General features: G+C 42.8%; 1 protein-coding gene and 1 pseudogene across 2 annotated transcripts in view; both read right to left on the reverse strand.

Moving 5' to 3' along the window:
* Positions 1–22778, reverse strand: part of UACA (uveal autoantigen with coiled-coil domains and ankyrin repeats) — a 92997-nt gene that overhangs the window by 62325 nt on the left and 7894 nt on the right. The window lies entirely within an intron of this gene.
* On the reverse strand, positions 5956–6067 carry LOC142751150 (U2 spliceosomal RNA; annotated as a pseudogene).

The raw sequence follows: 22778 nt of genomic DNA on the forward strand, positions 1-22778 counted from the left end.
TAATTTTTACGGATTGTCCACAAATTTACAGGAGGTCAGCAACCCTGGAAATAAAAATAGCGGCCCTCCAAAAAGAAAACAAGAGGGTTCTGGTGGTACTACAGAGATAGTTTTCTTCCTTTTGGCGGAGATATTGCATTCTTGAAGCCAGTAACAGAAAGTGTGCGGTCATTAAACAATACGGGTAAAACCAGTAAAATTTATGTCAGAGTTGTTTTCTTCTGTCTAAATTGCTTAAAATTGTATTTAGTCATTATTTTGTCTTAAAGAGGCTCTGTCACCACATTATAAGTGCCCTATCTCCTACATAAGGAGATGGGCACTATATTGTAGCTGACAGCAGTGCTTTTTATTTTGAAAAACGATCTATTTTTACCATGTTATTAGCGATTTTAGCTTTATGCAAATTACTTTAATGCCCAACTGGGCGTGTTTCTACTATTGACCAAGTGGGCGTTGTACAGAGGAGTGTATGACGCTGACCAATCAGTGTCATACACTTCATTCATTTAGTCAGTGCATAGGGTCCTGCTAGATCAGTATGTGCTGTCTTAGGGCGGATTCACACGAACGTGAATTGCGTCCGTGCAGGCCGCGTGGTTTTCACGCGGCACGCATGGACCAATAGAAGTCTATGGGCCAGTACAGACAGTCCGTGTAAAAAGCGTGACACGTTCAATATCTCCGCGTATTTCGCGCATCACGCACCCATTGAAGTCAATGGGTGCGTGAAAACCACGTAGGTCGCACAGAAGCACTTCCGTGCGAACTGCCTGTTTCGCGCAACAGCTGTCAAAAGGATGAATGTAAACAGAAAAGCACCACGTGCTTTTGTTTACAAACATCCAAATGGCGTGTCATAATGATGGCGGCTGCCTCACGGAGCAGGTAAGTGGCTTTTGCGCAGGCAAAACGCTGCGTGTTTTGCGTGCGCAAAAACGCCACGGTCGTCTGAATCAGCCCTTATACTGACACGTTACCGAAGTGTTGACAGTGAACAGACATTCCTTCCAGCCAGGACGGGATGTCTATTCACAATCCCGACACGTCGGTAAGGTTTCTGTGGTACTTACAGCAGAGCAAGTGTAATCTCGCGAGATCACGTTGTAAATGACAGGTTACAGCGAGATTACACTTGCTCTGCTGTAAGTACCACAGAACCGTTACCAAAGTGTCGGGATTGTGAATAGACATCCTGACTGGAGGTGATGTCTATTCACTGTCCTAAACACTTCAGTAACGTTAATGTGTCAGTACAAGACAGGACATACTGATCCAGCAGGATCCCTATGCGCTGAGTAAATGAATGGAGAGAAGTGTATGACACTGATTGGTCAGCGTCATACACTCCTCTGTACAACGCCGACTTGGTCTAAAGTAAAAACACGCCCACTTGGGCATTAAGAAACGCATAAGCATAAAGCTAAAATCGCTAATAATGTGGTAATAGATTGTTTTTCTAAATAAAAAGCACTGCTGTCATCTACATTATAGCGCCGATCTCCTTATGTAGGAGATAGGGCACTTATAATGTGGTGACAGAGCCTCTTTAAAGGGGATCAGCATAAATAAAATTATAAACTTTTAAAATAGCAAGAGACACTCATTTTGTTTAGCAGGTAATCAGTGTGTTAAATTAAAATGACTGTCACACTACTTGGTCAGAAACCAGATCTAATTCAATAGAACAGAGGAGAAAAGCTTATCCTCGGCTGTGCCACAACCAGCTGCTGATGCTGCAGCCTACGTCCATGCCATTGCAGCCATTCGGTGATCAAGTGGAGCTCTGAGCGATGCAAGAGGGCCGGATTACTAGTACACAAGCGGACAAACTCTTGCAGCTCTTCCACCTACCATGCGTCCATTTAGACGAGCATATATGTAGTCCGTCACACTGACTCATGTAGTTCAATGGGGCCATCCACACAACTGTTTCAACGGAGCGTGTGAAGAGCCCGTGAAAAAACAGCACGTCCAATTTTTTTTTGCGCTTCACACATCCCTCCATTAGACTCGTCTATGGGGGATGCGGGATAACTCGTTCCGCAGGGGTGCAGCACGGGTGCACCTTAGACGTGAAAAATGGCAGATTTTCACATCCGAGGTTGGCTACATTCGTCTGAATGTAACCCATGGCTACATTCACACGAGTGTGACAGATTTCCGCGTGTAAAAAATGTGCGTAAATCTGGGCCGTGTGCGTTGCATTATTGCATCTATGCTTTGCGAGTGGCATGTGTTTTTCACGCACTCACAAAGCCCAACTTTTTTTTTCTTCAAAAGACTGGATACGCAAATCACGCACAGCACACGGATGTGCATCCGTGTGCGGTCCGTGGTTTTCACGCACCAATTTACTTCAATTGGCGCGTAGTTGCATGAAAACGCACCAATATAGGACATGCAGCGGACGCTTGCTGCGTGAAAACTGCTGCATGTGTGAACGGCCCCATTGAAATTAATGGATCAGTGTGTTGTGCGTGATTTTTTTTTGGGGGATGAGACTTCCCTTTGTGTGAATGGGCCCTTAAGCCTTACAGAGACGTGTTCAGTGTGCAAACACACGGTAGTAAAGTTTGCTGGATGGAACTAGAAGTTGCTGCCAGTCGGTCTTTGAGAGGTGCTTCCTCATGTAACCTTATCCTATTGCGTGCACTCCGAATTCTATGACGGGTTTCTGACCGAGTAGTGTGATTATTTTAATTTAGCAGAATGATTACCCGCTAGACAAAACGAGCATCTTTCACGAATTAAATTTGTTCATGATTTTATTTACACTGACATTATCACATTTTTTTAATTTTAAAAATAAAAAAGAAGAAGGTGGCCATGTACATTAACCAAATGCTAGTTCAGCCAACTGTTAGTTCTCCTGAAGTCACCCCGCCAAAAACAAGCCCTCATACAGCGAGATGTAGTTTCCATTGCTATCATTTTGGGGAACATGGAGCTTCTTGATTAACTTTTATTTATTTTTCGGGGGGGGGGGTTCAATGCAAAAATAGAAATTCTGCCTTTTTTTTTTACGGTATTCACCTCGCGGCTTAATCAACATGTTGAAGGGGTTATCCAGGGAACAAAAATTGAATTGCATTAATATATTTATGTGAAACTAAGTAACTTACTAATGTACTTTAATTTACAATTCTCTACTAAATGGTGCAGTTCAAACCTCGAGAATTGTTCCCCGAAGTCCTGAAGCTTTTGTAATAACGATGACGCTCCGACACGGCCCCACGTGACCGAGGGCTTGCTCTGCCTGAGGACTCCAGCACTTCTCCCCATGTCACTGTCAATATATGGACAATGACGTCAGCAGTAGCACTGGAGTCCTGCCCTGCTCCTGATGTCACGGCCATATATGGTCAGTGACTTCAGGGGTTTCCTATCGTTGGGGTTCCCAAGCAGAGCATCCGCTGATGCTCTGCTTGGGGACTCCAGTACTGCTGCCTACGTCATTGTCCATATATGGACAGTGACGTGGGGAGAAGTGCTGGGGTCCCCAGGAAGAGCATCAGCTGATGCTCTGCTTGGGAACTCCAGCGATGGGAAAACCCCTGAATTGACCAAATATGGACATCGGGAGCAGGGCAGGAGTCCCGAGCAAAGTGCTAGCTGATGCTCTGCTCGAAACTCAAGCAATAGGCAATGTGACAGCCTCTTGCGATCATGTTCACGAACAGCACATGAAGCAAGCCCTCAGTCACGTGGGGCCGTGTCGGAGCATCATTATTACAAAAGCTCCAGGATTTCCAGGAACAATTCACGAGGTTTGAACTGCACCATTTAGTACAGAATTGTAAATTAAAGTACTTGAGTAAATTACTTTGTTTCACATAAATATATTATTGCAATGCAATTTTTGGTCCCCGGATAACCGCTTTAACTTCATTGTTCAGGTCATCACAATGCGGCGATACCAAATAAGTGTGACCATTAGAGCAGGATCCCGGCTATCATGAGACAGCTGAGCACCCATACAAGACTTGGACTAGGCTGCAGCGTAAAGGCGGCGGCCTAGCCTGAGGCCCATTAGTTACCGCTGTGAAAAGTCGTATTGGTGGTCACTAACAGGTTAAGGTTTCTTCAGATTTCTTTTGTAAAGAAAAGATCAATAGCTAAGATGACTACACAAAAAGAATGAACAGTCCATTACAGATAATCTTCAAACCTTGCATCAACCTTTGCGACTCTCGCATACTTCTCTGATTTACATGCCTATCCCACATGTGTGATGCTGGAAACAATCTGCCTTCCTGTTGTGCTCCTTTAACTTCTTTCCAAAATACACAAAGTTCAGATTCTCCAAAGAACCCACCAGAGTTTCCTACCTTTATTGACACTTCACTAACTGAGTACACAGCCCAGACCACTGTGTTTCTGGTCCTCAACCTTGCCCATTTCTTTGTACTTCAACATTATTGTACGAACACAAGGACAGATACACAGTGTAAAAGTACACAGCGTATCCGTCCAGGAAGCTGCAGGGAATTCCAACCAAAAACTCACCAAATTGTGGTGCAGTTTTTTCAGGCGGAATGTCCACTACGGAAATACCGCAGGATAGGACAATGCTTCCCTCTGTTCTGAGCGCAGCCCGGCCTCCTGGGATGACTCTGTAGTCCATGTGACCGCTGCAGCCTTTGATTGGCTGCATTAGTCACATGGGATGAAAAGCCGCTAGTACAGAAGTATTTTTTTTATTCCCCCCATTTCCGGCACAACACATAGCTAGCTCTCTGTTGCGGGCTTTACCTCCCCATTGAACTCAATGGTGAAAACCTGCAACAGAAGAGAAGGGATTCCACAGCATAAATTGACATGCTGCGGCTTAAAATACCGAACCGCAGGTAAATTTATAAACAGTTTATCGGTGGGTTGTTTTTTTTCGCTGTGTGTGGATGAGATTTGTTCAAAACTCATCCACACTGGTGCTACTAATATACTACGCTGTGAATTATCTGCAATGAAATATGTTGTGGAAAATCCGAAGTGTACACGCCCAGTCTGTTCCTACCCTAAAGTTGGATAGAACACCTGGAAATTCTTCTCGGCTGCAAAATTTATTGCTGATGCAGGACAACCACTTATGTCTTGCTGCTATGTTTACTTGTAAGGCCCACAGAACAACTTCCAAGTGCCTGATGGACATTTCCATAAGTAAAATCATTGGGGAGGTATTTCTATTTCTTTACATTTATGGATGCCGCTACCAGTATACACAGCCACCGTAACTCACTGGTGAGGTAAATACATTGGACTCATCTTTCATATCCTATATTATACAACCTGGATAATATTTTATATGCCACTTGGTGTAATAGTTCAGAGCTGCGTTTTTTGTTTTTTTTTATAAAAAAAGGTGGAAGGCCCCTACAAGACTTTCCCAAGCCTCGGAGACAAAATGCCCTGCAAAGGTCAATGGCCTCCCTCCACCGAAGCTTAGGGAGATGCAATCTTGCACCTGGCTTCCACCCCAGTGTCCGCCAGGAGTCAAGGTATGGTTCCCCCAGAAGGACGAGCTTGAATTTCAGTAGGGTAAAGAACCGGATGGCCACAACCCCACCCCTAGATCTCTAGGAGGCACATCCCATAAGGGCTCCACATCCTGAAAAAGTCCTTGTGATAAAAACAAACGTGCACCATGAACACAGTGGCATAAAAAATAAGTTAAATAAAGCTGTTTGCAGAGAGTACGGCACGGACATCCGACTGGAAACATAGAAATTCTGCTTTTCCTAGACAGAAGGCCCAGGCAAATATAGGTATATGTGTTCGAATGTGTGAAAGAAATGCTCTGCGAATGCGCCATCACTGAGATCCCAACCCCAGTGAGTTCAAGCACCCCAGGCTCACCGCTCCTGGGGCACTAGTGCACATCAGGCTTTCAAACTGCCCAACCTTATGGCTTCAATCGAGGGTCCAAATACCCGTTGGACTAACCTGCGTACACCAAGGAGCTTACACTCCCTCTGCTTAGTTTACCTGCTCCAGAACAATGTCCCAGGCAAGCCACTGATAAGAACAGATACTACACTTGATCTTAGCCAAAAGCCAGAGAAGCTTAAAAAGGCTCTAGATATGTGTGTAATACTAATCCACAATGTACCGTCGCATCCACTTTCTGTCTATTCTTAGTGCCTGTGTAACTCTACACATGAGCGCTGTGTGCCGCAAAAACGGTTACTGGAGATTTAGCAAAATAGAGTGTGAGTGAGTGTGTGAGTGAATGCACAGCTAGTAACCACCAGCTGTTGGGAAATGACAACTTCCAGCATGCTTTGACATGTGCAAAAGACTTGGGCACCCACCCTAATTTTATATCTTCCTAAATAATTAATATGTTACTCTCTTTAACGATAAACAAATCGCTCTAACATATAAGAAATAGATTACGTTTTTATATTGAAACTGATCTCTCATCAGTATATGGTGATTTTTTTACAGTATGTTTTAAAGAGGCTCTGTCACCACATTATAAGTGGCCTATGTTGTACATAATGTGATCGGCGCTGTAATGTAGATTACAGCAGTTTTTTTTATTTAGAAAAAAATCATCATTTTTGACAGTTATGATCTATATTAGCTTGATGCTAATGAGTTTCTCAATGGACAACTGGGCGTGTTTTACTATATGACCAAGTGGGCGTTATACAGAGGTGTGTATGACGCTGACCAATCCGCATCATACACTTCTCTCCATTAATTTACACAGCACTAGCGATATAGCCATATCGCTACGTGCAGCCACATAAACACACTAGAACGCTACTCATGTGTCATGACAATGAATATACATTACCTCCAGCCAGGACATGAGGTGTATTCATTCTCCTGACCACTTCTGTAGCGTCTCTGTGAGTTACAGCATAGCAGGCGTAGTCTCGCAAGATTACGCTGTAAGCGGTCATTCACAGCGAGAACTCGCTGTGCTGTAAATCACAGAGACACTACAGAAGTGGTCAGGAGAATGAATACCTATCACATCCTGGCTGGAGGTAATGTATATTCACTGTCAGGACACTGTTTTTGTGTATGTGGCTGCACATAGCGATATAGCTATATCGCTATGTGCTGTGTAAATGAATGGGGAGAAGTGTATGACGCTGATTGGTCACTGATTGGTCAGCGTCATACACTCCTCTGTAAAACGCCCACTTGGTAAAAAAGTAAAACACGCCCAGTTATCCATTAAGAAACTCCTTAGCATAAAGCTAAAATAGGTCATAACTCCGTCAAAAATGATTGTTTTTCTAAATAAAAAACACTGCTGTTATCTACATTAAAGCGCCGATCATGTACAATATAGGCCACTTGTAACGTGGTGACAGAGCCTCTTTAAAACATACTGTAAAAAAAAAATCACCATATACTGATGACAGATCAGTTTTAATATAAAAACTTAATATATTTCTTATATGCTAGAGAGATTTGTTTATCGTTAAAGAGAGTAACATATTAATTATTTAGGAAGATATATGTCTGGATAATGCCACTCATGCATAAAACATAAAATTAGGGTGGGTGCCCAAGTCTTTTGCACATGTCAAAGCATGCTGGGAGTTGTCATTTCCCAACAGCTGGTGGTTACTAGCTGTGCATTTACCTACACATAAAACACACACTATATAATTTTGCTAAATCTCCAGTAACAGCGCTCATGTGTAGAGTTACACAGGCACTAAGAATAGACAGAAAGTGGACGCGACAGTACATTGTTGTGGGTTAGTATTACACACATATCTCCACGTCCCAGTATGAGCTGACATTTTGCTATAGCAATTCATATTCTCTAGCTGAAAGTCTCAATTTCAAATGCTCAAGAGTATAAGAGACTTCCAAGTCAAGTCCCAGCAGAGACACTAGGACGATTTTTCGCAGTAACAGTAAAGACGTCATATAAATGGCGTTATTATACAATAGTGGTGTATGTGAAGGTTCAGGACATTTTTCCTGACTGGCCGGTATAACAAACTTTGTGACAACCATTTAACACCGTGACAAACTAGTAATTTTGTGCTTACGAGACCCCTTGACACCTGCAGTCTTCCTGCTGTTCGATCACATTATTCACGAATTGCACTTGCAACCAGAAATCTTACTTGTCCGTATAGGATAGAAAACATGACCTCACAGCTCAGCTACCACCAAGTTGTCGGAGACGGAAATATCGTTCTAAAATCTGTGACTGGTGACAGATGAATACAAGACATCAACTAAGACATTTACATAAATGTAACAGATTTATTTGTCCTATGTAATCACATTAATAAGAGTGATTGTGTATCATGAATAGCGTAACCGATTATAATATCCATCATGTTTGTAATATACCATTTCCCGTTGCTGCTGTTTTCACTTATTTTTCCGTCTGTTTTTCCTTTGTGCAGTGTAGGAAATAAAAAAACAAAAACTCCTGTTACAACCTGCAGTCAGCAAGCTGCTGCTGCTGCTGCTGACTGATCTGTTATTTTTTATTAAAAGGAAATGTATCAACTAATTTTTTTTACCGATTTGAAAACAAAATAATCTGTATATATTTTGAATCTGTTTTTATATTGCAATCTACAGAGATTTGCCTTACAACAGGCCCCAAGACACAAGTAAACCAAGTCTGAAAATGGCTTATTGACTTCTGAGTGAGTGTTGTGGGCATGCTCTATAGCACATGCACAGGTCACTGTGCAGGTAGAAGGAGGATGCTGTCTGCATTACCTATTGTCAATAGTGTGTTTCTGTGTTATCTGCCTTCATAATATAATATAGACTGTATCATTCACTAATGATAATGAGATGACTTCTGACCCTGCCCCAAAGGACACAGCAGATTAAACAGGTCAGGAAATGTTAGCCTATTGTGAGGGCATGGAGGGCAGATTTTTTTTCCCCATAGTATTATTGAAAATTATATTAAAAAAAACAAAAACACAACAATTGTTTAACATAAAAACAGTAGGTCACTTTCTGATGATGGATTTCTTTGATTTGTGTATATTTAGCACTTGGAGCTTAGTGGTATGGGCTGTAGATTAGATTTGCCAAGTAACAGAAAATAAATATTATGTATTAATACTTTAATCAGAATATCATATTTGGATGCTTGTGTGTTAGTAAAATGAGCCGTCTACGGGTAGTCATACAAGAAATAATTTGAATATAACCAAGCTACAATAAAGTACATTAGCCGCAACGATCCTGCTCGCTGACCCTTACTGTGCAGATGTTCCTACACTACCCAGAGTAAAGTCAGTTGTATATATATTATAATATTCTGGAGATTCAAGAACTTACATTTGCCGACTACAAAGCCATTGTTAAATCAGGAGGAACTTAATTTTTGCACTGCTGTAAAGGGTATGGTCACACGCAACAAATTTGTTGCAGAAATTTCTGTAGCAGTTCCATTAATCTAAATGGGGTTCTGAAAAATCCACGCACGTTAGAAACAGCATTATTCAGATGGAGCAGATTTTAGAAAGATTTGCAGACAATTCTGCAACAAATCTGCCATGCGTGAACCTACAGTAACAAGGCACACCAATGCAGCATTAGGGTATGTTCACACGAGGGCGTCCGTTACGGCTGAAATTACGGGGATGTTTCAGCCTGAAAACATCCCCGTAATTTCAGTCGTAGCGGCATGTGCAGGCGCTTGAACGCCGCGTCAATTACGGACGTAATTGGCGCTGCTATTCATTGGAGTCAATGAATAACAGCTCCAATTACAGCCAAAGAAGTGACAGGTCACTTCTTCTACGCGGGCGTCTATTTACGCGCCGTCATTTGACAGCGGCGCGTAAATTACGCCTCGTGTGAACAGACAAACGTCTGCCCATTGCCCATTGGGCAGATGTTTGTCAGCGCTATTTTCGGACGTAATTCGGGGCACAAACGCCCGAATTACGTCCGTAAATAGGCCGTGTGAACATACCCTTACGCAGAACAAGAATAGCAAGACTATGTAACTATGTAACTATGATGCCCCAAAACATTTTTGTTGTTCAATGGAAACTTATAGCACGTATTTTAGGTTATCTGTACCTCTATATGTAGTAGCTGGCATTAAAGCATGTTTTAGACTCGCTATAGGTCATTCAGCAACAAAGTGTACATACCAGCATTCTATAAAAATCCATATGTAGACAAGGTTGATGTTCCTCTCCCTTCAAACGATCGACTGGCCTTTCTATAACAGATATCATCCAAGATCTTCCTGTCTAGATTAGAACACTCTAAAAATATCTCCATCTCACTAGAGATGAAGACAGATGATCTACAGCGACTTCAAGTAAGTAGGTTACACAGCCTTTAAAAAGGGGCGGTCTGTTTTTTGCTTTTTAAATAAAAAAAATATTCATATACTCAGTTAATATTGGGGGATCCATGTTCAGAATTCTCATCTATTAGGGCTTGTCCACACGTAGAAGAAAGGCTGCGTATTTTCCGTCTGGAATTGCGGACGAAAAATACGCAGCATAATACAGTAGCAGCCAAGTGGGTGAGATTTAACAAATCTAATCCACACACACTGCATAAGATTTGACCGTATTTTTCATACCGCAACATGTCAATTCCTGCTGCGGAAAGTGGACTGAATTGCTGTGTTTTTCCAGGAGGAGATGTCACCATCTCCCAACATTGAGAAAAACAAAAGCAGCAAAATTCGCTTCATTTTCTGCAGTAAAAAACACAGGAAATGGTGCGGTTTTTCCACAGTGGAAATCCTGCTAGTTTTTGCGGAATTACTGCAGAAATTTCACTCTGGAGGACTTGTCCTGTCCCGCATTACACAGGCAACCCATTACCATTGAAAAAGCGTTCCATTGCGTTCAATGGCAAACCACTCCATTGTTCATTCAAAGCAGAGTTTTACCCACGGAATTGAAAACTGTGCATGAATCTGCTGCAGTTTATACTACAAAACCTGGCAGAAACCGGAGGGTCTAGCCTACGGATTCTCGGGCAAATCAGCTATGTAATTTTCATGTGAAAAAAATCCATCGTCTGAACTATGGGGTACCCCCAAATGTAGAAGATTCGTTGCGAATTTTGCTGAAAAATGTAGCTGCATATTTCACCCGTTCTACATTGAAGAGGGTGAAATCCGCTGTGAACATCTGAATGCGCATGCAACAGATTTAAAAAGCTGCAGAATGCTCTGATTTTCGTGCAAAAAGTGTTCAGCAACATGTCGATGAGATCAGCTTAGGCTCTTTTCACATCTTCATCGCTTTTCCCATCGTCCTGTTCCTAGGTAAAGAATAACACAAATAATGGAGGCACCAGATCCGTCAAATAATGTACATGCCAACCATTGATTTTAATGGGTTCCGTCGGCTTTCAGTCATGGTTTCGGTCACATTCCTGGACAAAATCTGCAACAGGGGCACCTAATGGAGCCTCCAACGCATATGTGAGCAGGGCCTTCTAGTCAAGGGACATTTCTAACATGTAGGGATTGTCCAAAGTGGAGAACCCCTTTAAAGCGACGCGATCGTTAGACATGCCAATAATGAGTTAATATTGCAGTTGCACAAACACATATTGAAAAGATAGATAAGGCCTCAAGCACACTTCAGTGAAATGCTTTAATGTGCCATCTGTTTTTTTAACCCTTTAATTTCTATGGGGCCATGCATACATTCGTTATTTTAACGGTTCTGTGCGTCCATGGAAGCCATGTGCGGCCGTACAGATAGGCCTCAAGCACAGATCCGTTGCTAACACATAGACCTTGTTTAAAGAGGCTGTCACCACATTATAAGTGCCCTATCTCCTACATAATGTGATCGGCGCTGTAACGTAGATTACAGCAGTGGTTTTTATTTTCACCACGTTATTAGCGATTTTAGCTTTATGCTAATTACTTTCTTAATGCCCAACTGGGCGTGTTTTTACTTTAGACCAAGTGGGCGTTGTACAGAGGAGTGTATGACGCTGACCAATCAGCGTCATACACTTCTCTCCATTCATTTAGTTAGTGCATAGGGATCCTGCTAGATCAGTATGTGCTGTCTTATACGGACACATTAACGTTACTTAAGTGTTCAGACAGTGAATAGACATTCCACGGGATGTCTATTCACAATCCCGGCACTTCGTTAATGTTTGCGTGGGACTTACAGCAGAGCAAAGCAAGGGGCGTAGCTGGGGGGGCAAACAGGGCATGTGCCCCGGGCGCAAGGGAGGGGGGGGTGCCGAAGAGCAGCTGATCGCTGCCGATAGGCGCCCCGTATGTTTACACAGCGGCGTTCTGACTGGGTTCTGTGACAGCCAGGGAGTGGACCAGTCCAGTCACCTGACCTGTCACCTGACCTGTCAGTGACATGAGGTCAGATGACTCAGGTCAGGGGACAGGTCCACTCCCGTGCTGCATCCTCCCAGCATCTGCCTCTACTCTGTGCTCTGCTGTTACACAGCGACGAGCAGAAGAGGAAGCTCCGCCCACAGCCCGTCCTGACCGGTCAGCAAGGAGACATGGTGAGTGTCTCTGTGTATATGTGTGTGTAGTGTGTATACAGTGTGTCTCTGTCTTAGTATGTGTATATGTTACTGTGTGTGTCGGTCTGTGTCTCTGCATGTGTTTGTCTCTTATATCTACTACATTATCTGTACTCAGAGAGTTATCACTGTTATCTGTGGTCTTACACAGAACTGCAGGTAACACTACCATCTGTATTTAGAGAGTTATCACTGTGTGTTATCTGTGGTGTTACATAGGACTGCATGTAACATCTACTACATTATCTGTACTCAGGGAGTTATCAGTGTGTTATTTGTGGCTTTACATAGGACTGCAAGTAACATCTACTACATTATCTGTGCTGTGTACATATGTGCCTGTGTGGGTATATATGGGTCTGTTTCTGAATGTGCCTTTTATGTATTTGTATATGTTCCTGACTGTGTATTTATCTGCCGGTGTATGTGTGCGTATATGTGTCTGTACGTCTATATATTTACCTGTATGTATATATTCCAGATGTGTGTATGTATATTTGCCTGTATGTCTAAATATCTGTCTTTATGTATGCGTGTTCCAGCGTGTCCATATATGTGGTTAATTTTTGGTTTGTGTAGGGGGCGGCAATAGAGAGTCCCGCACAGGGCGCCATCCGAGCTAAGGCCGGCCCTGGCTGTCACCGACCCAAGTCAGAAGAAACTCCGCCGCTGCCTGCGCAGCATAACCTCTTCTGCTCCTCCGGTAAGTCACACCAGGCAGAGCGGAGTGTGGTGGCGGTAGGCTACCGCTCATCGGTCTGTTCACAGTGTGGTGCTATTTACAAGGGGGGGGGGGGAGTGTGGCACTATTTACAAGAGGGGGGAAATGTGGCGCTATTTACAAAAGGGGCAGCGGGCTGTGTGTGGCACTATCTACAGGGGGCTGTGTGTGGCCTCTTTAATTTATTTTCATGTTAATTACATTATAGAACTATATCGCTTGTAAAATGTAGAGATGCTTTTATACTCGAGTTACATTCAAAAAATTGTGAAAAACAATTACATCTCATTGATTGGTAGAGAAAGCAAACATGGCGAGGGGGAGGAGATGTCGGGAAATAAGTTGGGGGGGGGCGCCAATCTGAATCTTTGTCCCGGGTGCAGGAGAACCTAGCTACGCCTCTGGCAAAGCGTAATCTTGCTGTAACCGGTCATTTACAGCGTGATTTCACGAGATTACGCTTGCTCTGCTGTAAGTACCACAGAAACGTTAAGGAAGTGTCGGGATTTATAATGTGGAGACAGTCTCTTTAAGGTCCTTTTACACCGGCCAATTCAAGCTCGTTCATCGGGTGGTTGTATTGTTTTAAAAGCTTTAACCCCTTAATACCGAAGGTATTTTAAACCTTAATGACCGAGCAATTTTTTAAGTTTTTCCATTTTCTCATTCAAAGATCTATAACTTTTTTATTTTTGCGCGACATAGCTGTATAAAGGACTTTTTTTTTGCGGGACAAGTTGTATTTTATAATAGCACCATTTTGGGGTACATATTTATTGATTAACTTTTTAATAATTTTTTAGTGGGGTACTGGAAAAAAAACCTGAAATTTCGCCATTTTTTCCGACTTAATTTTACGCCATAACTTTTTTCTTTTTTGACTGATGCAGCTGTATGAGGGCTTTTTTTTTTTTTGCGGAACGACTTGTAGTTTTTATTCGTACCATTTTGGAGTAGATGCGATGGTTTAATCACTTTTTATCAAATTCTTTTGAAGGCAGGTAGAACAGAAATCAGCAATTCTGGCGTGGTTTTTTTTATTATATTTTTTACGGCGTTCACCGTGCGGGTTAAATAATGTAATCGTTTTATAGCTGGGTTCGTTACGGACGCGGCGATACCAAATATGAGTAACTTTTTTTCATAATAAAGTATTTTGTAAGAGGAAAAAGTGGGCTTTTTATACTTGGGACATTTATTTCAAACTAACTTTTTTTTTTTTTAGTCCCATTACTGTGCAAACTTTTGATCGCTATTATAATACACTGCAATACTTCTGTATTGCAGTGTATTATTGCCGGTCAGTGTAAAACAGACAGGTATCTGTTAGGTCATGCCTCTGGCATGGACTAACAGGCAATTACTAAAGGCAGACCTGGGGGCCTTTGATGCATGCAGGGATGCCAGTGGGATGAGAGAGGGAGCCCCCTCCCTCTAAAATCACTCCGATGCGGCGCTAACATCTGAGGGGTTAAATATGATCGGAGACCACGGTTTCTAATAGCCCGGGCTTCAGCAGCGCCCCGCACGATGCGGGGAAAGTTCTTCTGAAGTGCCGACGTGAAAAGGCGGCGCTTCAGGAGATCTACCCTGAACGGCCGACGTAAAAACACTATACGCCGGTCGTTAGGGGGTTAAATATTATCGTTGTAGGCAGGACATCTCCCTGTGTAAACAGGGAGATGTGCAACCGACATGATAGAAATGTATGATGATGAGCGATCGGAGTAACGAGTGCTCGTCCCCTAACATAGCTCCTTGTGAAAGGAGCAATTGAGTGCCGACCAACGAGCTGTCTCGTTTATCGGCGCTCGTTTACATGGCCCACGTCGGGCTGTGTAAAAGTACCCTTAGACATGGTGGATTTGCAGTTGGGATTTGGCTCCGATAATAAAATGAAAGTACAATTCTAGGTAGTACGATTTCACAAAACCCTCTTCACATACAGCGGAAAAATAAATATGCGCATATTTTAAAAAGAGGTACGTCGTGGATCTTTCAACTCCACAGCATCTCGTTGGTTGCCACCTTTTCCATCCAAAAATACCAGCCAGGATGTATTTACTCGTGTCGATTTTGTGCCAGGTTTTGGAGCCTCAGACAGACAGTTACTCCCTTGACTCTCGGGGCTGCGCAGGCTGGAAGTGTCTGGCCGCCGAATGTGAGATTTTCTAGCTCTCTGCTGCCTTGCCCGCTGCATTCTCCTGCCAATCTCTCACTTGATCTAGTCCGGACGCTGCTGACAGTCCTAGGGCTGGGCAGATTAGCACAAGAGGAGTATCCAATCCAAATACAAAGTAACCCAACTGCTCACACTCCCTTAATATGCGAAGTTACTGGCCGTTGCTATTGGTGGTAACAATATTTTACTTTTACTGGCCTCTCAGTGTAAATACTGGCTGCACTGGTGGTTTACCGGCTGGGTGGCAACCCTACGTATCCTTTGTTGCAGATTTCTTCTGGATTTTTGCTTCGGTTTTCACCCTTTGAAGTGAAAATGTAACATCATACCATGTCATAATTTTCCACTGCGCATGAACATACTCTAACAGACATTCTTTACTTTGCACTCTTGGCTCTTTGTCCTTTATGGTTACCCTGTCCTTCAGTCTACTTCTTAAGGTGGGAAGACTCTTTCAGTTTGCAAGATCCAGTTAACATCAAAACCTTATAAACCAATTGCAATAAAAATAAGTCCTGAGTAACTCATACATGTAAACGATCAAAGAAAATGCAAGCTGTATTTAAAATAATAAGAATTGTGAGCGTGTACTTTTCACATTGGAGGCAACAGATACAACAGCAATTCCTAATCCTAGAGATCATGTTCTGTCTGCTGAGCGTGGAATGTCCGGTCCATGATGCCACCCAGGGAAGGAAATGCCAACACTCAGCAAGTGCATGGCAAAAATGACCATGCGTCACAACAGTAACATTACCTGCAGAGAGGACACACGGACAAGGTCCAGGAGTAATAGAGACAGTAAGGGCTCATGCACTTGGCCCTAATAATATGGCAACCATACATAATCTATGCACCTATACTGTATCTCCGTATGCTTTCAATTTTAGAGAGGTTTTTCTGCGCTCATGTACCATATGAAAAAAAATAAAAAAAATTGTGGTATGATCAATCTGTATTACAGTGATACAATGTGGCAGCAGATGGAATGCCTACAGTTCCCCAATGCTTAACCATAAAGACTCAGTGTCGCCCTACAGATACCACGCACCGGGATTTACTGTGTCCATGGGGCCCTTATAGAAATCTTAAGGTGGCCATAAAAATTAAAGACCATAGCTGTTGGCTCCCACTGACCTCACTGTAAATATGCGCTTAACTTAGGCTTCGTTCACATCTGCCTCAAGGTCCAGTTCTGACATCCTGTCTGAGCTTCCCGTCAGAAAGGGACCCTGAGTGAAACCATAGGTTTCTGTTTGCATCACCATTGAATAGCATAGTTGACTACGGTACGAAGTTCGTCAAAACGACAGAACTCTTGCATAACTGAGACAAATGGAAAACATTGGCACCGGATCCGTCATTATTGAAATCAATGGTGATGCAAATGGAAACCTATTGTTTCAGTCAGGGTCCCGTTCGGACGGGAAGCTCTAACGGAACGTCAGAACGGGACCCTGACGCAGATGTGAACGAAGCCTTAGAGGATTTGGCCAACTTTGATCTGTTTGTATGGGGAGTGCTATATAACAGTGGCTGCAAACCAGTACTATACTACACTACGGCAAGGATGGACAAATAGTGCAAACTTTAGGAGGAAATTCAATTTGCTTTTTTCAGTGGCTAGGTAATAAGAACTTTATTTTCATCAATAGAAAACCATACAAAAAGTTAAAGGGGTTATCCGGGATGTGAATTTTTTTTAGTAAGGGCTGGAAATTAAATAAATAAAAATAAAAAAAAATCAGGACTTACCTATGCTTGCCACCAGTGATCCATGGCTGAGGCTTTGGCGGCACTCTCTATGGTTGTTTACATGCACATAGCATGTGACCACTGCAACCAGAGGAGCTCAGTGGCGACAAATAGTATTTCTGGAATAATGCCAAAAATACAACACATGACTGCTGAGCCCTCTGATTGGCTGCAGCAGTCACATGCTACATGCATGTAAACAACCACCGAGACAGTCGGACCAACATCGTTGGATCGCCAGGAGCAAAGTTTGCTTTTTTGCCTTATTTATATAATTTCCAGCACCAACGGAAAAAAAAAAAATTCACATCCCCGATTGGCCACTTTAAAGAACTCTGCCGAACCAGCTGACCATCTAATGCGTATGAAGGCCACCCAGGAAAGAGGGATGGGGCATATTGGATTTCAACATTCCTGACCCTTTCATCCCATGGGTCTGGCTGCGGTTATTCTCTTCTTCCCATTGGCATAAACATACACGCTGGTCTGAGCCAAGTGTGCATGTTTTTGGGGGAGTTGGTAAAAATAACTTTTCTTTTTAATGTGTATGGCTAGCTCTAGGCTCGATCAGCAAATTTCTAAGCACAGTAACTACATCTCCTGGGATGCGTCCAGCCCTGCTGTAAGGTCAGGGTGTGGTAGACCAAAAAGAACCAAAAAGTTATTATATGGAGGTCAGTGTGCTTCTGCTGATCCCCCAATCAGAGCCTTGATATAACATTTAATTTATCCCTCTCCACCTCCCATCCGGCATAACCCGTGAGCTCAGTGTCATGAAATGCAGCATCAGGTGGTTTAACATCTGGATTTTATCAGCTTGTCATGGTGAGGAATTTAATCTTGCAAATAAAATAAAAATCTCCAGGAAAAGACGACTAGAAAGAATAACAGCTCCCACCCCAGATACACACACCCTGCAGCTGGAATCTAAAGAACGCAAAAGGTTCTTGGATATATGTGGGAGACAGGACCCTGAAAGTGGGATGTGATTCTGGAATAAACCCATCAACACAGCGTTAAGACGGATAAAGAACGAACAGAAGTGCGGAGGGGAATCTCTTCTGTGAAAGCTGAAAAAAACAAAAACATTAAAAAAGAAAGCCATGAAAATAAGGAGAGACCAAAGAGAATAGGAAAGGAGATGAGCAGCACCGCAAGTCAGTGGTCATATACTGAACAGTACATAGCCGTTCACAGGGCCGGGTCCCCTAAAGCGATACCAATAGAAAAGCCCGCCGAAACGCAGACCACAGTTTTTATTCATTAATGGCTCTACATTATAGTCTCTCTCAAGCAAAACAAGTGCAAACACGCAAAGGCTCACAAATACAGAACATACTGGACCCCGGGTCTCTAATCTCATACAGGGGCGCACAGAGGGGTTTTCTTATGAAGAGAATACAGAAGGTGAATTGGTTTTTCTATTAAAGGATTTGTGAACACTTTTTTTTTTCTTTTTTAACCTCTTTCTGCCACAGCCATTTTGTGGATTTTAATTTTTTCCTCCCCCACCTTCTAAAACCAATACCTTTTATTTTTCCATCAATATAGCCCTAGGAGGGCTTGATTTTTGCGGGAGGAGTTGTAGTTTTCCATGGCACCATTGTACAATATAATGTGCTAGTAAACGAGAAAAAAATGCTTTATGGGGTAGAAAATACAAAAAAACAGCGATTCCTCCATTGGTTTTTGCGCTTCATTTTTACAGCATTCGCCGTGGAATTAAAATGAAATGTTAACTTTTCTTTGTCAATACAATTACGAAGGTACCAAATTTACATAGCTTTTTTTCTTATATTTTACAAGGAAATAACAAAATGTAAAAAAAAAACAAAAAAAAAAAAAAACAATTTTATTGTGTCGCCATATTTTTTTATTTTTCAGCTGAGCGGTATGAGGGCTTATTTTTTGTGGTACAAGGTATCGTTTTTAATGGTACATTTTGGGGTTCATGCAGTTTTTTTTTAAACACATTTTGGTCCATTTTTGTGGGCGATGAGGTGACCAAAAAACAGTGATTCTTGCGTTTTCCATTATGGTTTTTTTTATGTTGTTCACCGTGCGTGTTAAATAATGTTATATTGTAATAGTTCAGACTTTTACGGATGCGGCGATACCAATTACTATTTATTTAGAAAGCTTTAAAAATTGTGATTTTTTTTTTGCCTATATATATACACATTTATTATTATTAATTTATTGGAATTAGGCCGTAAACAGTTATATCAACTTTTTCCCACTAAAAAGTTGAATTTTCTCATTTTCATAAGGGATAAAGAAGAAAAAGCCTCCCAACAGTTGTAACGCAATCTCCACCAGGTACGGCAGTACCCCAAAATTTGGTCATAACCTGCTATTTGGAGACACAGCAAGGCTTAAAAGGGAAGGACCGCAATTTGGTTTTTGGAGTGGAGATTTTACAAAATGTGTTTTCTGATACTTTGTTGCAGTGAGCTAAGGTACCAGTACATTGAAAAGCCCCAAAAAATTACCCCATTTTGGAAACTACATCAGTGAAGGAATTCATCTAGAGGTATTGTGAGAATTTTGACCCCACAAGAGTTTTGCAGAAATTAGTGCACAGTGGATGTTGCAGATTGAAAATTGCAATTTTTCCACGGATATGACATTTCAGTGACCAACATGTTGCGCCCAACTTGTGCCGCTGGAGATACACACCCCATAAATTGTTAAGCGGGTTCTCCAGAATACAGTAATACCCCATACGTGGTCATAAACTGCTGTTTGGGCACACTGCCAGGCCCAGAAGGACCGCCATTTGGCTTTTGAAGCGTAGATTTGGATTGGTAGTAGTTTTGTTTGGGGTCTTACTGGTATTTCAGCTTATAATGTGGGGGCATATGCAGGCTGGGCGGAGTGCATCAGGGCATATGCAGGTAGGGCGGAGTGCATCAGGGCATATGCAGGCTGAGCGGAGTGCATCAGGGCATATGCAGGCTGGGCGGAGTGCATCAGGGCATATGCAGGCTGGGCGGAGTACATCAGGGCATATGCAGGCAGGGCGGAGTGCATCAGGGCATATGCAGGCTGGGCGGAGTGCATCAGGGCATATGCAGGCTGAGCGGAGTGCATCAGGGCATATGCAGGCAGGGCGGAGTGCATCAGGGCATATGCAGGCTGGGCGGAGTGCATCAGGGCATATGCAGGCAGGGCGGAGTGCATCAGGGCATATGCAGGCTGGGCGGAGTGCATCAGGGCATATGCAGGCTGGGCGGAGTGCATCAGGGCATATGCAGGCTGGGCGGAGTGCATCAGGGCATATGCAGGTAGGGCGGAGTGCATCAGGGCAAAGCAAATGATGAGGTGGGGTCTTTAGTGAAAAACTACTGGACTTAAAAATTGAGTCTGGGCCGTCATTTAGCATCATTGCGTTCTGAGAGTCATAACGTGTTATTTTTGCATTGATGGAGCTGTGTAAGGGCTTGTTTTTTGCGGAACGAGCTGTAATTTTTATTGGTTCCATTAAGGGGAAGACGCGATTTATTTTTATCAATCTTCAGTCCATTTTTTGGGAGACGTGGAAACCAAAAAACAGCACTGTTTTGTTTCTTCTTTTTTTACAGTGTTCACCGTTCAGTATAAACGACATGTTAACTTCATTCCGTTGGTCGATACGATTACAGTGATACCAGATTTGAATTGTTCTTTTACGTTTTACTTGTTTCCCACAATAAAAATACTCTTTTCTATAAAAAAAAATAAAAAAAATCATGTTTAGTGTCGCCATTTTCTGACAGCCATAATTTTTTTTTTATGCGTGACGAACTGTAGTTTCTATTGCTACCATTTTGGAGTACTTGTTCTTTCATTGTTTTTTATTAAAAAAAATTTAGTGTTCACCCTGCAATAAATAACGTCATATTTTTTATAGGTCAGGCCGTTCCGAATGCGGCGATACAGATTATGTATAGTTTGTTTTTTATTATTTAAAAAGGACTTTATCAGGGCGATTGTTTTTATTACCTAAAACCTATTTATTTGTTTTTCTTAAACATTTTTATTTTCACTTTTTTTCTAACACTGAGGCCTCACTCACACGAGCGTGGCGTTTTTGCGCACGCAAAAACCACTTAACAGCTCGGTGTGGCCTCAGCATATGATGCGCGGCTACGTGCTTTTCGCGCAGCCGCCATCATTATGACACTCCATTTGGATGTTTGTAAACAGAAAAGCACGTGGTGCTTTTCTGTTTTCATTCATCCTTTTGACAGCTGTTGCGCGAATCACGCTTGTCCCACGGAAGTGCTTCTGTGCGACATGCATGGTTTTCACGCACCCATTGACTTCAATGGGTGCGTGATTCGCGCAAAACGCCCGAAGAACGGATATGTCGTGACTTTTTTTCAGCGGACTCACACTGAGTAAAAATCACGGATGTGTCTGCACGGCCCCATAGACTAATATAGGTCCGTGCAACGCGCGTGCAAATCACGCGCGTTGCACGGACGTTTTTCCCGTTCGTCTGAATAAAGCCTTACTTGGGGACTTGAATATCTGATCTCCTTTACAATATGCTGTCAAATGTAGTGCAGTGTATTGCAACTGTCATTTATCAGGCAGGACCTAATAGGTTTCCGTACCTGGCCAACCAGGAAGCAGTTACTAGGCTTCCTGCTTGCCATAGAAATCATCGGCACCCGCGATCTCTGGCGGGGGGGGGGGGACATAGGGAGCACCCTCCCTCTGTCAACCACTTCAATGCGGCAGACTCCATTGACCACCGCATTGAAGGGGTTAAACGGCAGCGATCGGAGGTAACTGCGATCGCCGCCGTTGCAGCGGGATGTCAGCTGTATATTACAGCTGACACCTGCTGAAGATGAATCGAGCACAGCTCCTGTGCCCGCTTCAACTACATGACGGGTCTGGTACATCAGATTGCGGTAAGTTACTTGCAATGCCGACGTACCAGACCCGTCATTTTGCGGGAAGGGGTTAAAGAGGATCTCTCACTAGTTTAGTAATGCCCCATCTCCTAGCTAATCTAATATTCACGGTCACACTGATAATGCCAGTGAAAGTTGTGTCCCAAAACGTTCATTATGTTAAAAGTTATGAGCTTTTTCCTAAATATGCAAATGAGGCTATACTAGCAAAGTGTGAGGTAACAGCAGCGATGCTCATGAGTTGGAGCTACCTCACAGCCTCCGGCGCTGTCCTATCAGCATGAAGCGGCTTCACACAGTGTGAGAGACTCAGGCTGGAGGGAAGGGGGGGGATCACTTTAAACTGCAATATCTCCGGCTGTGGATATGACACCAGGATCGCAGTTCTAGCTGTGAAACAATCGGAGATATCACCAGTTTAATACACAGTTGGGAATGGAAGCTGTATACTACATGATCACACAGTGTGGCTGGGCAGGGAAGGGGTAGAAGCTGTATCCTGCTTGGACAGCGTCATACAGAAAACATTACACCGCCCATAGTGAAAAGAAAGAGTCACCTCCTATTTGGCTATTAGCGCCACAACAGCATATTTAGAAAAATGCTCATAACTTGGCAAATAACAGTTTTTGAAAAAAAAAAAATCACTGTAGTTATCAGCATCATAGCACCTATTAGATTAGCTAGGCGATAGGACATTAATAATCTAGTG

The sequence above is a fragment of the Rhinoderma darwinii genome, chromosome 3 (genome assembly GCF_050947455.1).
Source record: "Rhinoderma darwinii isolate aRhiDar2 chromosome 3, aRhiDar2.hap1, whole genome shotgun sequence".
NCBI classification, from domain to species: Eukaryota; Metazoa; Chordata; class Amphibia; order Anura; family Rhinodermatidae; genus Rhinoderma; species Rhinoderma darwinii.